Raw genomic sequence first — 16,231 nt, 5'->3', positions numbered from 1 at the left:
GGGTGTTAAGGGGCCCAAACACTTGGGCCATCTTCCGCTGCTTTCCCAGACACATTAGGAGGGAGCTGGATTGGAAGTGGAGCAGCCAGGAAATGAACAGGTGCCCATATGGGATGCCAGCGTTGTAGGTGGAGGCTTTACTCGCTGTGTCACAATACTGGCCCAAGCCTCAGTTTTCTCAAATATCAGATGGGGGAGATAACAATAGGGCTTACTTCAAAGGTCAGAATCAATAATAGGACGCACCTCCTACATCTGTAGGACACAAGCTCTTGGCCAGGCAGGGCACAGTGGGTTAAGCTGCCATCTGTGACACCGGATCCTGTATCAGAGCACTGGTCTGAGTCCCGGCTGCTCTGCTTCTGATCCTGTGCCTGGGAAAGCAGCAGGAGATGGCCCAAGCACTTGGACCCATGCACCCACGTGGGAGACCCAGATGGAGCTCCTGGCTCCTGGCTTCAGCCTGGCCCAGCCCAGAATATTGAGGCCATTTGGGGAGTGAACCAGCGGGTGAAAGATGTCTCTGCCTCTCTGTAACTCTGTAACTCTGCCTTTAAATACATACATACATACATACATACATACATACATCTTTAAAGCAAAGGCAGGTGCCTTTCAGCTGTGATTCCTTTAGGACTTCTCTTCATTGACTGATGCTCCAGACCCGACTGCCCCTGTGGCCCATCCAGGGACCCTCGCATCTGGAAACAGGGCTGTTGGAGAGGCAGAACCCAGGGGCCTGTGTTGACTGGCATGGAGGGCTTCTCTGTTACTGAGCACTGCACCGGGCAGCCAGTCCAGGCTAAGTGGGGAGGAGGAATTGTCCTGCGAAGAAAAGAGACTAAGAGTCATGGTGGGTCTATGGGGTCCAGGGGAGAATAGGGGGGAATGGCAGGGTAAACAGATGAGCCCAGGGCCAGTGTTTTGGGGGAGGGGGCCCGAGAGACGCCCCTTAATGCATCACATGCACAAGGTGTCCAGTGCACCCCTGTGGGGTGCTGGGTCCTGGGGGAGGCCTTCCTGCGCTGGGGTACCGCAGTCCTGGCCCTGTGGCTCCCAGCCAAGGGAAAGGTGCTACCTGGTCATCCAGACACTGCGGATGCTTTGTGTTTACACCACCTTCTCTGAGGCGAGAGCCTGAGCGCCACAGCCCCTCCCGGCAGCAGGGAGAGTGGAGATGCCTGGCCAGCTGCTGGCCCCAGGCTGACCCCCACGACCCCAGAGTTATCACAGGGAGACGGGTCCTGCGGTGGGCCCAGGACCACCAACAAAGCAACCAAGACAAGGGCAGGGGGTGGAGCCAAGGAAGAAACCACAGGGAAGGATTTTTCAGCCGTGGACCCTCCCTGGCCCCAAAACAGGTGATTAATAATTGCCGGACGGAGAGACGCTGGCCAGCATCTGCCGAGCACTTTACAGACACTTTCATTGAGTTTCACCTTGGCCCTGGGAGGCAGGGACCATGGTGACCCAGGCACTGGGGCACACAGCAGAGACAGGAAATCCCTTTCTGGAGGTTCCTGCGCCTGGCTCGCGGCAGCACTCGGAGCTTCCTCCAGGTGTGTCCACTTCCACAGCCCTCCCCTCACTCCACCACCGGGGACAGAGGCGCAGGTGCATTCCTGTTGAGCCTTTAGCTCCTGCTCTGTGGGCAGGAGGCCTTGTGCGACACAGGAACTTTGAGAGATGGGGTGAGGAAAAGTTGAACGTGTTTGCATGGTCAGGGAGTAGAGTGACAGCCACTCATTGCCCATGCTCCGCTCCAGTGTGGCTTCCTCTAAGACATGCAGCTGCTGCCACACCTCACCTCTCCCGTGGGGTGGTGGCTGAGGCACCTCCTCAGTCCCAGCAAGGCTGGTCACAGTTGCAATAGAACTCAAGGGACAAGCCATAGAATCCTTAAGTGGGACACAGGTCATTTCCTGTAGCCCCCTGCCTCCCTCCCTCAGTCTGGCCTGTAGGATGACGCTCTATCCAGACTTTTTTTTTTTTTTTTGACAGAGTGGATAGTGAGAGAGCGAGACAGAGAGAAAGGTCTTCCTTTTTGCCGTTGGTTCACCCTCCAATGGCCGCTGTGGCCCGCGCATCTCGCTCATCCGAAGCCAGGAGCCAGGTGCTTCTCCTGGTCTCCCATGCGGGTGCAGGGCCCAAGCACTTGGGCCATCCTCCACTGCCTTCCCGGGCCATAGCAAAGAGCTGGCCTGGAAGAGGGGCAACCGGGATAGAATCCGGCGCCCCAACCGGGACTAGAACCTGGTGTGCTGGCGCCGCAAGGCGGAGGATTAGCCTGTTAAGCCACGGTGCTGGCCTCTATCCAGACTTTAAGAGAAAGGAGTATCATGGGTTTCATGGGCTCTCTCCCAAACTCTATTAGGTTGGACTATATGATATTGCTAATTTTTAATTATTTTTGACCTACAAAAATGGCATTTTCATATGGTCCAACCTAATTTTTGAAAGGGTCACACTGATCCAGTAGAATTTGCTGGAAATTTCTGTCCTCCGAGTTCTTGGTCCCCCAGCTGACTTCTTGGCAAAGTGCTGTCCAGGGCCACTCTGGGGGGAGTAGCTGCGTCCTAGTCCATCAGGAAGCCTCCACCACTGTGTGGCGGTGCGGAGGTCGAAAGCTGTGGGACTCTGGGAAAGTCACCTGGCTCCCTGTGCCTCAGTGTGCTCATCTGTACTTCCTCCCCGGGTTTTTATACCATGAAACAAACTGACGTAGGCAAAGTCTCCAGCGCCAGGCCAGGCACCGGGTGCTGGTGGGTTTGTGTGGACCATTGGAGTCACCGAGAACCGTGTTCGGCTCAGCACTCAGAGCTTCCGTGAAGTCACATGGGCAGAGCTGAGCGCTTCAGCATCGACCACCCCTGCCCCAGTTCCAGTGCTGGACGAACCCTTCGGGTGCCCGGAGCCATTGCTGCCTTCCTCCGTGTCCACTTTAGCTTCTTTCCATCCATCCACTCGGCCTGCTCTGTCCCGTCTGCCTGAGGGTCGCTTTGCCAGAGGCCACACAAATGAGTCTGAGCCTAATGCTAGGGGGCTCTGGGTTAGGGAAATTGTTGCCCTTTGTTCTAATCCTATCCATTTAAGACAGACACCTGCCAGAGAGCCACCTGCCCCTCTCCAAAACCCACTCCTCCTAACACATACACTTCCCTGTCCATGCCATACCTTCCCCTACTCCTATGACACACCCACTCTGGCATAACACTTCCCCATACCCTCGCACCTTCATGGGAGGTTCCCCCCATAACACCCCACCTCTGATTCTTCCTTGGATCCCTGGAAGCGGTCCCAGTACTTTCAGCTGCCCTGAAAACTAACCCAGGCAGAATGGAGCAGAGCCATCCCTGACCCCTAAGAAAACAAAGATGATGGTGATGTTTCCCCCTATCAGCCCCTCTGTGTCTTAACCATTGTCCCCAAGAGCTAGGGGCATTGGACATGAACTTTCTTGGTGAGGAGTTTTATGAAAGAAGAAAGAGAATTTAGATAACTTGCCAAAAATCGCAGCGTTTGAAGCCATGGAGCTGGGATTAGGCAGACGCTGAGCCCCTCCTGCTCTGAGGGTCGGAGGGTCCTCTGAATGCCAGGCCTCGAGCAGCTTGCTGAACTCCTAAGGTGGGAGGCAGCTGCGGTTCCAAGTGGGGACAGAGCCGGCAATGAGGCCGCGTCTCAGAAAAGCCAGGTGAGTTCTGCAGAGACCAGAGCTTCCCGCTCCCTAAACACAGGGATTTTACCCAGAACTTCCCAGAGCTCCCCAACCCCAGCTTCCCTCAGACTCTCCTGAGATGGCACACTCTCTCCTCCAGAGAGGGGCCGGTCGGGGGGTGGGGGCGGTGGCGCTGAACTCCCAGGCCAGACTCTGCTGCGAGGTAGAGATTCTGAGAGTGAGACTGCCCTGTTACTTCAAGGAATGCAAAAATAATTCCAGACAGGTTAACAGGGTACAGAAGCTCCTCGACTTCCGATGGGGTCATGGCCTCCTAACCTACCGAACACCGTCGCTTAGCAACAGTATATTGTAGTGCACCTGTCAGCTGTTCCCTCTGGGATCATGATGGTGGGGCTGACTGCTGCTGCGCTATCCTGCCACACGCTGCTAGCCAGGTCAAACCTTGTAGTGTCCACTCCGTGATGACCTTCCCACTCTCATCAAGCTGAGAAATCGTAAGTGGAGCCACCGCAAGTCGGGGAGAGCACTCACAGAGAGCCCATCTGGAAGGAACACCGGGGTGCTCAGGAGACTGCCAGGTTCCTTCTTTCCTCCCCTCAGCTGAAATTGCCTCCAGGTACGCTGCTCTGGCACATCCCGTTTCCTCTGCACTCAGAACTAGGGACTGGGAGGAGAAAGAGGAGGTCTCTCTCCTCTTACTCTCACACTCGAGGAAGGCAAGGCCCGGACGATGCCAATGAGGCCCAGCTCCTGGCCCTGCGTTCCCGGCTCTAGGGGCTAAACAGCCACTTTGCCTCCCAACCAAGTGCTTGGCATCTGCTTTGCTTCCATGGATACTTTCACTACACCTATTCTACAGATGAGAAAAGTGAGGCCAGCCAGTGGCCCAGCTGAAAAGTTTCAGAGTGGCCTGGGTCCCATGTGGCCCTGCCAGGTGCTGATTCCACAAGTGCTCTTCCCATGGGACCCACTGCCTGGAGAGGTAGGGAGACCCACTCTCTCCATTAACTGGCTCTGTCCATGCTGTTTGTGTGAGCGCCACTCCCAAGGGGGAGAGTCCCTCACACAGGGACCTCCTGTTTTCCGGGCAGAAGCCGGAGCCCTGGTCCCTGTGTTTGCAGCCTCAGTACCCTGGGTCCACATCCTGGCTCTGCTGTGTATTTGTGGGTGACCTGGATTCCTTAATGCCTGGAGCGTTTTCTCACGTGGCACGCAGGAACCACCCAGCCCTGGCTTTCAGGACTGTGCAAATGTGGCCTTGGCGGCCGCGCTTGGGCAGGTGCCATGGCGGTCATGGGAACAGAGGGTGGCGGCCCTGCATCCTTCTCTGGGACGCCCTGGTTGTGGAGGAGCCCTTGGAGGCCCCGAGTTGTCCCTGTGGATGAGGAGGCTGGTCTGGCCAGCGCCGTGGGCCGGCTGTGAGAAGCAAGAGCATCCCTGCTCCTCCGAGGCCTGCCCGCGCCCCGACCCGGGTTTGATAACCTGCGCCCCGGAGGGCGGAAGTGGGCCGGAGGGGGCGGGCGATAGAGCAGGCCCCCCAGGGCGGGACCCCACCTCCTGGGGGTCATGTCATCCATTCTCTGCCACCCGGCACAATTGCACGGAGCCATCCATCACGGCTGCCTGCCTGGCTTTTTTCTGCTCCAAGTGCATTAAGGCATTTTCATTCTAAAAGACTCAGAGTAATGTGCTGGGTGGGCGCCCCACCCACCTCTGCCCCATTAGCTCCTGTTCCCTCCCCGGAGTCAGGCCCAGCACTCTTAGGTGGGTCCCTTTGTCACACATCGAGGTAGGTAAGCATGTATGTAACAAACAGTGGTGTGTGTGTGTGTGCGTGTGTGATCACGTGGTTTTCTCCCACCTGCCGTGCCATGGCCGTGTTTCCATATGGGTACCTACTGAGGGACCCATCCATTCAACGCCAGGACAGTCTGTAAGGCAAAGGTGCCCTGGTTTCCTTACACCTCCCCCGGTTGGGTACCGCATGGTTGTTGCTGTTGCGATGGTGAACACGCCGCCAGGGAGGGTACTGGTGTTTATCTACAGAGCTCAGGAGATGTTTTGCTGGAGGTTCATTTTCTCAGCATGCGGCAGCTCCATCCACCTGTATTCATAGCCAAAATGTGAAGTGCTGTGCCCCAGATGCTACCCCAAAAGTCTCCGTCCCACGGTGTGCCCCTCAGCCTTTAGCTCAGTAGCTGTGTTTCCAAAAGCTACACCGATAGTATTGTATGGTGGTGGTTTTGCCGTTCATTGTTACCATCTCATGGCAACAACATTGCTCGCTCTTATTTAATCTGCCTTTTCCCTTGTGTTGGTGTGGTGGATTGCCTTTTGCTGCATTTCTTAGTGGTCTGTAGTTCCCTTTCTGGGCAGTGCCCATTCCTAGCATTCATCCATTTGTCTTTGGGCTGCTTAAGAACAGGAAGCATGGCCGGTGCCACAGCTCACTAAGCTAATCCTCCGCCTGTGGCGCTGGCACCCCGGGTTCTAGTCCCGGTTGGCACCGGTTCTGTCCCGGTTGCTCCTCTTCCAGGCCAGCTCTCTGCTGTGGCCCAGGAGGGCAGTGGAGGATGGCCCAAGTGCTTGAGCCCTGCACCCCATGGGAGACCAGGAGGAAGCACCTGGCTCCTGGCTTCGGATCAGCACAATGCGCCGGCCATAGTGGCCACTTGGGGGTAAGCCAACGGAAAGGAAGACCTTTTTCTCTGTCTCTCTCTCTCATGGTCTAACTCTGCCTGTCAAAAACAAAACAAAACAAAAAAACAAAAAAAAAAACACAAAAAAAAACAAAAAACAAAAACAAAAACAGGAAGCGCTCGTGAGTTTTCCTTGCAGTAATCCTTTGTCGTATGGGCACTGCAAGTATTTTCTTGCCGACTATCACTGACTTTCAGCTTTGCGAGGTTCCCCTCTGCAGGCCTAGAAGCTGTCCCCTGCTATGCTTCTGGACCCCTGTCAAGTCCACCGTTCTCCCACCGAAATCCTGCGCATGTGCTAACCAGTGCTCTCTCTTGCATGCCCATCTTGTGCCAGGCAACGCAGCGTGGAGGCCTGCCGAGGCACTGTCTTGTCCGTTGCAGGCAAGGGCTCTGATTAGTGATGCACTCGGCAAATGAGCGCAATCTCAGGGAGCTGATGGCCTCACAGAAGGCCACTGAGGAGGACCTGAGCCCCGCTCTGCAGTTCTAGCTGCTGCTGCTTCTCCGCCTTCCTCCTCTTCCTCCTCTTCCTCTTTCCTGTTTCCCTTCTCCTCCTATTTCTCCTTTCCCTTCTCCTTGTGCAGTCTCCTTTCATCCTTTTTGAGAGGCAGAGAAACACAGAGAGAGAGAGAGAGAGAGAGAGAGAGAGAGAGAGAGAGGCTCATTCTCTAAATACCCATAACAGCGGGGGCAGGGTGGTGGTGCCTGAAGCCAATAGCTAATTCCACCTAGGTCTTCCAATCGGGTTGCAGAAATCCAACTACTTGATGCTTCCTAAAGGCTCTTCATCAGCAGGAAGATGGAGTCAGGAGCTAAGGTGGGGATTGAACCCATGAATTCTGCTGTGGGGTCATGGGAGTCCCAATGGACATCTTAACTGCTGGGCCAAATACCTCCTCCCTTTTAAAAATATTTTCTTTTCTTAAAATAATATTTGGCTAGGCTGGCGCTGTGGCTTAACAGGCTAATCCTCTGCCTTGCAGCGCCGGCACACCAGGTTCTAGTCCCAGTTGGGGCACTGGATTCTGTCCCGGTTGCCCCTCTTCCAGGCCAGCTCTCTGCTATGGCCCGGGAAGGCAGTGGAGGATGGCCCAAGTGCTTGGGCCCTGCACCCGCATGGGAGACCAGGAGAAGCACCTGGCTCCTGGCTTCGGATGAGCGAGATGCGCGGGCCACAGCGGCCATTGGAGGGTGAACCAACGGCAAAAAGGAAGACCTTTCTCTCTGTCTCTCTCTCTCACTAGCCACTCTGCCTGTCAAAAAAAAAAAAAAGTTTGGCTAACACATAATGTTTGCATATTTTTATGGGTATGGTGCAATATTTCAATACATATGCACAGCATAAACCAATAAAATGATTGCCTTATCTTTTCTTTGTGTTTGGAGTCTGCCAGTTCTTCACATAGTATGTAATATGTTTTTGAGACCTCTACTCACGTCACTGTCCTGTGGAACATAGAACTTGTGATTTCCCACTGTGTTTTGTTCTCTGTAAGCCAATTCCCCTCTCTCCTCATTCTCTCTTCCTTCACAGCCTTTGCAAGTCACTATTCTAAGTTCAGATCAGCTATTTTTTTTAAATTTTTTTTTAATTTTTATTTTTGACAGGCAGAGTGGACAGTGAGAGAGAGACAGAGAGAAAGGTCTTCCTTTTGCCGTTGGTTCACCCTCCAATGGCCGCCGCGGTAGGCGCGCTGCGGCCGGCGCACCGCGCTGATCCGATGGCAGGAGCCAGGTGCTTCTCCTGGTCTCCCATGGGGTGCAGGGCCCAAGCACTTGGGCCATCCTCCACTGCACTCCCTGGCCACAGCAGAGAGCTGGCCTGGAAGAGGGGCAACCGGGACAGGATCGGTGCCCCGACCGGGACTAGAACCCGGTGTGCCGGCGCCGCAAGGCGGAGGATTAGCCTGTTGAGCCACGGCGCCGGCCCAGATCAGCTATTTTTTGTAGCTTCTACATTTGAGAGAGGATGTGGCATTTGTCTTTCCGGACCTGGTTTATTCCATTGAGCATAATGACCTCCTGTTCCATCCATTTTGTTGCAAATGGCAGGAGTCCATTCTTTTTTATGGTTGAATACTATTCCACCACGTGTGTGGGATCCCATTTGCTTTACTCACTCATCCATTGAGATGGACTTGGAGACTGATTCTGTATCTTGGCTGTGAATCCTGCTGCAGTGAACCCACGAGTGCAGGTTTCTCTTTTATTTGGTGATTTCATCTCCTTTGGATATATACCCGGAAGTGGGATAGCTGGGTTGTATGGCAGATCCATTTTCAGTTTTTTGAGAAACCTCCATACTGGTCTCCTTAATGGCTCTTTCACTTGCATTCCCCCCATAAGGATTCCCTTCCTCTACATCCTCACCAGCATTTGTTATTATTTTTGTCTTTTTGATAATAGCCATTCTCATTGGAGAGATACCTCATTGTGGTTTTGATTTGCATTTCCCTGATTGTCAGTACTACTTAATATTTTTTCATGTGTTTGCTGGTCATTGAATTTCTTCCTTTGAGAAGTGACTATTCAGAGCTTTTGCTTTTGAACAGGATATTTTGTTGTTGAATTTTTTTTATAGTCTAGATATTAATGTTTTATCAGCGGAATAGTTTGCAAATAATCTTCCCATTCTGTAAGGTCATCTCTTCCCACTGCTGTTTCTTTTGCTGTGCAGAAGCTTCTTAGTTTGATACAATCACACTTGACTAATTGTGTTTTGTTGCCTGTATTTTTGGGGCCTTATCCAAAAAACGTTGTGTATGCGAATGTCTGAAAGTATTTCTCCTATGTTTTCTTCTTCTTCTTTTTTTTTTTAAACAGGCAGAGTGGACCGTGAGAGAGAGAGACAGAGAGAAAGGTCTTCCTTTTTTGCCATTGGTTCACCCTCCAATGGCTGCCACGGCCGGCACGCTGTGGCCGGTGCGCTGCGCTGATCCAAAGCTAGAAGCCAGGTGCTTCCTCCTGGCTCCCATGGGGTGCAGGGCCCAAGGACTTGGGCCATCCTCCACTGCACTCCCGGGCCACAGCAGAGAGCTGGACAGGAAGAGGAGTGACTGGGACAGAATCCGGTGCCCCAACTGGGACTAGAACCCGGGGTGCCGGCGCCACAGGAGGAGGATTAGCCTAGTGAGCCATGGCGCCGGCCTCTCCTATATTTTCTTCTAATAGTCTCATAGTTTTAGATCTCACACGGAGATCTTTGATTCATTTTGAGTTAGTTTTGAGTAGGATGTGGTGGTGAGGGGGCAGGAAGCAAGCTTAAATCTCCAGCGTGTGACGTGTGACTGTCCAGTGTCCCCAGCCATCTATGGGACAGACTGCTCTTTCTCTAGGGTGAGTTTTTGTCACCTTTGTCATGAATCAGTTGGCTGTAGAGGCATGGGCCCAGGTCTGGAGTCCATTCTGTTCCATTGATCTATGTGTCTGGACCACACCATTTAGGTTGCAATAGCTCCGTAGTATATCTTGAAATCAGGTACTGTGATGCCTCCAACTTGTTCTTTTTGTCCAAGATTGTTTTTACTATTCAGGGTTTTGTGCTTCTGTATGAATTTTAGGGCTTTTTTCTAGTTCTGTGAAGAATCTTGGAGGCATTTTGATGGGGAGTGTGTCAAATCTTTACATTGCTTTGGCTAGAATGGACATTTTAATAATACTAATTCTTCCCACCCCTGAACATGGGAGATCGTTCCCTTTTTCCTGTCTGTGTGTGTGCCTTCTTCCCTTTCTTTCATTAGCATTTAGTAATTTTCATTGTAGAGGTTAGATTTATTCCAAGGCATTTTTGGTGACTATTGTGGATAGTATTTCTCTTATAATTTCTTTCTCAGTGAGTTCATTTTTGATGAATAAAAGTGATACTGTTTTTTGTGTGTTGGTTTTGTATCCTGCAACTTCACTGACGTAGTTTGTTAGTTCTCCTAGTTTCGTGGAGTCTTCAGAGTTCTCTTTCTACAGAATCATGTCATCTGCAAGTGGGAATAATTTGACTTCCCTCTTTCCTACTTACATATCTTGTATTTCTTTCTCTCTCCTAGTTGCTGTGGCTAAAACTTCCAGCACTACGCTGAATAACAGCAGTAAGAGTGGACATCCTTATGTAGTTCCAGATCTAGTTCCAGACCAGAAGTGGAGCAGCCGGGACTTGAACCAGCTACCATACGGGATGCTGACACTGTAGGTGGCAGCTTTACCCACTACGCCACAGCGCAGGTCCCAGCAGTGCAGTTTCTTAATCTTGAGTGCAGTGTGAGGGGCATGTGGTTGGAGCTACTGTTTAATACAAGAGGCCAGAAAACAGTAAGGTAATGTCAGCAGCCGTTACACAGGAGCCTTGGAGGTGAGCACGCAACAGCTCAGTTGAGGAACGAATGATGCTGATGGTGACTGTCTCTTTCCTAGGTGCCCTGGAGGGGCTAGGGGTTCGTGACCTAGGCAGGCTCACCCAACAATGCATGCACATGCCCCACCTACCTCAGTCTCCAGCGCCATGGCCATGCATTCTATTGGCTCCCCAGAGAGCGGAGGGCATGTTGCCCGGCCCTGGGTGTGTGAGGCCAGGAGCTAGTGGCTCACGGGAAAAGGCCACTCGCAGTCCAGAGCAATGACCAGGAGGCTAATTTTAACCAAGAGCAGCAGAGTGACCTTGGCACAGGAGGGGACGGCTCCAGCAGCGATGCCCCTAGATGGTACCCTGGCCCTTCCAGAAACATCAGGTGGAGATTAGAGAGCCCTCCTTGCCCTCAGCCCCCCCGCTGCTGCTGTCAGCTCCCAGGCAGCCGTCCCTTTTCACCTCATCAGTTCTCAGTAATCTGCCTTCAGACCCGCAGGGACTGGCTCCCATCAGGCCCTGTCAGTCTCTGTTGCCCACAGGGACCCATGGCCCAGGGGCCAAGCTGCTGGTTGTGGTGGGAGAGCTAGGGGCCCTGGCTGGTTGGGTTCTGAGGACGCCATGGAAGGTGCGGTCTGGCCTGGACCTTGGCTTCCAAGTGTGTTGGGGGAAGGGAGGGTGCACCTATTGACACCCTGCCGCATGCACACCCTGGGTCCAAAGCCCTGTGCCCATTGTCTCGGTTCATCCCCAATTTCCCTAGAGGCAGGTGTGTTTGTGTCCATTTTAAAGATAATGTCACCGAGGCTCAGGAAGCTCAATAATTTGCTAGGGACCCCGCAGCCAGCACGAGACAGAGCCTAGAGGTGACGTGAGTGTCGCCCGACTGCTCCCAAGCTCGTTCTTCTTCCACCGCACGAGCTGCAGCTGGCAAGAGCTGTGTGCCACGCGGGCACCCGGCGTTTTGCGGGGCCCGCCCCAGCCTCTGCTCCGGCTGCTGCGACCTCAAAGCCTCGCTCCTTCCCTCGCTCGGGAAGCTCTGGCTGGAGGGGGCTCTGCAGCGACGGGGGAGGAGCTTAGTGGGTGCCCTCGCCTCTTGGGGCCTTGGTGTTCTCATCCACCAAATGGGATCAGTAACAGAACCCACTTGTGCGTGGTGGCATTGTGCGGCCGCAGCACACGCCCAGTGCCGGGCACAGAGGACGCAAGGTGGCGCTGTCAGCTCGGGGATGGTGCGGGAGCCGAGCATATGCGCACAGGTGACACACTTGCTTCCAGGAGCCGGGCCTGGGGGAGGGCTCCTGGGGCGGAGGGGCCCTGCCTTACTTGGGGCAGGGTGAAGTAGGGGCCTGAGCGGTCACAGAGTGCCCCTGGTGCCTGCAGCCCCTACCCATGGATGCCTGGGCGCTCCCGGGGGCTGCTCGTAGGTGTGCAGGGACGTCGGGCAGAGTCGCGTCCAGGGCCTCGCGCCCAGGGCCTCAGGCCACGTGCATCCATGTGGGCGCCCTTGAGGCCTGGTGGCTCCGCTATCTCCGCTCCCCACTGGGCTGAACCTGACCAGGAGGGCCCCTGCGCAGCCCCGCAGGGCATGGCTCATGCCAGTGCCCTTCGCTGGGGCCGCGGGCCCCCTTGCCAGGGACCCCCTTGCCAGGGACGTCGTGAGGAGCCCACAGGCTTTCGCCCCTGCCTTGTCGCTGGTGGCTGGAAATGGGAGTTGGCCGCAAGCACAGGAGCTGCTGGGAGTCGTGGGTGTAGACCATGGAGTACCGCGCCCACGTGCAGCCCTAGGCTTGCTGGGTGCTGTGGTCTGCGCCCTGAAATAATTTCTAGAGAACCACATGACCTTGTCTGGACAATACAAAAAGTCCTGGTTTCGGACAAATGTGCAGGTGAGGGAGCTCCTGCCGGCCACCGAGGGGGTCCCGGGAGCTCGGAGCAGGGGCCTGGCCTAGCACCTGGAGGCGGTGCCCGTGGCAGTGGCAGCTTCCAGGTGTGGCTGCTGGCCTTTGGGCTAATGCCTCCTCCCAGCCTCAGTTTCTCATTTGTGAGGACAAGGGGTGAGACTGTTGGACTAGGTGACTAGCTTCCAGAAAAAATATTGAAGGCAGACTCTGTTTCAAAAGAGGCAATCAAATAAGTAAAATGCAAGAGGAGCAGCCGTGTCCAGCGGGTGGGTGACGCCCACCCTCTTGTTCTCCTGGCCATCTCACCCTGAGCTTCCGACCCCCGAGGTTCTGCCATAGCTCCCGCCCAAGGCTCCCGGCAGTGTGGTTTGAACCTTGTGCGCCAGGTGCTTCCTTGGAGAATGGCTGAGATGGAGAGCCCTCACTGTGCTGTTCACTGGCTGTGTGACCTGGGCTCTGTTTCTCACCCTCTCTGGGCCCCAGGTTCTGCCTCTGCAAAATGAGGACTCTAAGCCTCCCTCTCGGGGAGACAGGGTCCTGGGCACAGGCTCAGCACGTGTGGCTGACTGTGAGGCCTCTGTCGCTATCCAAGCGTCTAAACCACATAGTAGCAGCTCGGCTTGGCAGCAGAGGCCGGGGTGGGGTGGGGTCCCTGAAGTCAGGCATCCGGGGGTCTCTCGTCCTCCCTGCTCCCTCAGAAACTGAAGAGGGGTGTCTAGCAACTCTTGGTGAACATTTGAGGTGGGGGTCTATGCACAGGTCCCCTAGGCCCACCTGGGACAGCTGGGAGTATCTGGGCTGAGGTGGCACTGGGAGAGATGTGTGTACAGGCTCTTTCCCAAGAATGGAACCCAGGGGTTCCCCACATGCGCACAACTCCTGCCCTGACCCAGAACCCCCCCCCCCCCCAACAGCAGATGATCAGCCAGGCATCCGGGGCACAGCAGGAAGCAGGGGATCCTCTGAGTTAGGGGGCCCAAAGGGCTACCAGGAGCACACAGCAAACCCTGGGAATCCCAGAAGTACCAGGCTCTCTTCAAGTAGGGCAGAGGTCTCTTAGGGCCCCAAGTTAAACACAAACAAACAAACAAACAACAGGGGTGATTGTGTCCACACACCACCCTCCACCGTCTCCACCACCACCAGGATGGCCACGATGAAAACAAAAGGCACCCAGAGAATGGCCAGTGTGTGTGGCCGTGTGCTGCAGCCGTGGCCTGGGAGACGGATCTGTGCCCCTGTGTTCATGGCGTCGGAGAAATTATTGTTACCTCGCTTCTTTGTCTCTTGGAAGAATTCCCAAGTGGACGGCAAAGAGATTTAAAAGCATTTATTAGAATCAGGGACCTGCAGCCAGAGCAGTGTGGAGGGGGCTCCCAAGGAGGAAACCCCAAAGGGACTGGTGGCAGTCGGCTTTAAGTACAATTTCGAAGAGGAAAAAACTTGACAATCAGATTGGCATTCAGTTGCCAGGCAGAGACAAAAACCATCACAAGACTCATTTACAATTTTCCATCTGGGTCTGGCCTGCTAAGGGCGGGGTAGGCAACTTGTTTTCAGAAGGAGCTGTGAGCTCAGGAAGAGCTCTCCTGTTATTCTCATGGTAAATGTGGAGATTCTGAAGGAAGGAGGGCGGCCTGTGTTCTTGCTAAAGATAATGTTTTGGGGAAGGAAGCAAATATTTTACACCGCAGGTTCCACTGGGGTCCCCGACTATGAACCCATCTGACTCCTCACAAGGACAGTGCCTCCCACAAGAGCCAAGCGGTGAACACGCCCAAGTGTCCATCGATGAAGCAATGAGCAAGCAAAGGAGCTCTTTCCAGAAAGGGGAGCTGTAGTCAGCCTCACCAGAAGGGAGTTCCAGCCCACGCCGCAGCCGATGAACCCACGGCCGAGACGAATACCACGTGACTCCACTTGTTGGCGGGGGTTGGGGTCCCAGAGGCAGAAAGCAGAGGGGAGTAGGGGCGCCAGGGGCCTGGGTTAGTGTTGACTGTTGCGGGGTTCGAACCCTGCTGAGGGAGAGAGGACTCTGGGAACACCCCACATGTTACTGAAGGGCCCGCTGAGAAACTCCTCCACGGCCTACTCTGTGCCATGCCTGTTGTAGGACACGAGCCAGTGACAACGCAGACACTCAGGGGACCACCTGACCTGGCCAGGGAAGGTGAAACCTGGTGGGTGCCGTGGGAAAACCTCGCCCACCTGCACGAACATCTAGGCTTCGGGATGAGTTTGCTTAGCGCTGGCCCCTGGGCGGTCCGCTTCAGCTTTGGCTCCTCCTGGTTTGTAGACTGGGAGTTTAATCCCCCAGATACTGTTGTCTGAAAGTAGTCAATCGTGAGACCAGCACTGACACTGCCATGAGCTTAGCGCTGGGCCCTGGGGCATAGGAAGCAGCAGAGGCAGCAATGGCTCTGGGGTTCTGTGGGCTGTTTGTCCAGGGCTGGATGTGACCCAGCCCTACCTCACACCTGGAGATGGGGTCTACAATGAGGTCCTGCGCCTGGGCTCTGAGCCCATCTGCCTGGGGGCCTTGCACGAAGAGGAGGGGACACAGACACACACGGGGTGACCACGAGGGACACACAAAATCGGGGTCACCCAGCTAAGGGGTTCCTGAAGGCCCTTCTTTGGGGTCTAGAACTAGCACTAGTAAGTTATTATTGCTGAGTGTCTACCATAAGACAGGCGCTGTGACAAATACCTCATGTGGACTGTTTCACCTAAATCTCACAAGTGTAAAAGAGAGGGGTCATTACTGTGCCCATTTTCCAGATGAGGAAACTGAGGCTCGGAGAAGTTGAGCAAAGTGCCCAGGGTCATATGTCCCAACAGGAACTGCTTGAACTTGAATCCAGGTCTATCTGACCCCACAGATCTTGCTGTTACTCTTGTCACCAAAACGTTGAGGGTGTGCCCCACTTTGGGGGTGGAGACAGGGTGAGCTCAACCTCCACCTCAGGCAATGGGGCATCTGGGGTCCCAAGACTCAGGCTGTACTCTCACCACAGGGTGAGGGCGAGGGATGGCAGTCTCTCTCTCTCTCTCTCTCTCTCTCTCTCTCTCATACACACACACACACACCTTTCACTTTCTAGCAGGGGGTTGGAAAGCCCCTCCTCCTTTATAAGCTTACTTAGGTGCCCAAGAAAAACACCAGAAAACCTGGTTTCAGCCTGGCCACCACCACGGCAAGGGCGCCTCCTAGTGGAGGAAACTCATCAGCCCTCCAAGGAAAACCTGGTAGTGCATGCACGTATGTATGTATGTTTTTGAAAGGTGGGGTGATAGAAAGGCAGAGAGAGAGAGAGAGAGAGAGACAGAGAGAGATCTTCCACTTGCTGATTCACTCCCACAACAGCTGGGGCTGGGTCGGGCTGAAGCCAGGTGCCAGGAGCTCTTTCATCTGAATCTCTTGTGTGGGTGGCAGGGACCCAAGCACTGGGCCAGCCTCTGCTGTCTCCCAGGTGCATTAGCGAGGAGCTGGATTGGAAGCAGAGCAACCGGAACTTGAACCGGTGCTCCAGTATGGGATGCGAGTGTCCCTAGCAGTGACTTAGTCCACTGCCACAATGCCCCTCCTTTGTGGGCTTCTGTTCTGGGTTCT

Source organism: Lepus europaeus, chromosome 16, assembly GCF_033115175.1.
Source record: "Lepus europaeus isolate LE1 chromosome 16, mLepTim1.pri, whole genome shotgun sequence".
Taxonomy (NCBI): domain Eukaryota; kingdom Metazoa; phylum Chordata; class Mammalia; order Lagomorpha; family Leporidae; genus Lepus; species Lepus europaeus.
This window is presented reverse-complemented; position numbering follows the sequence as displayed.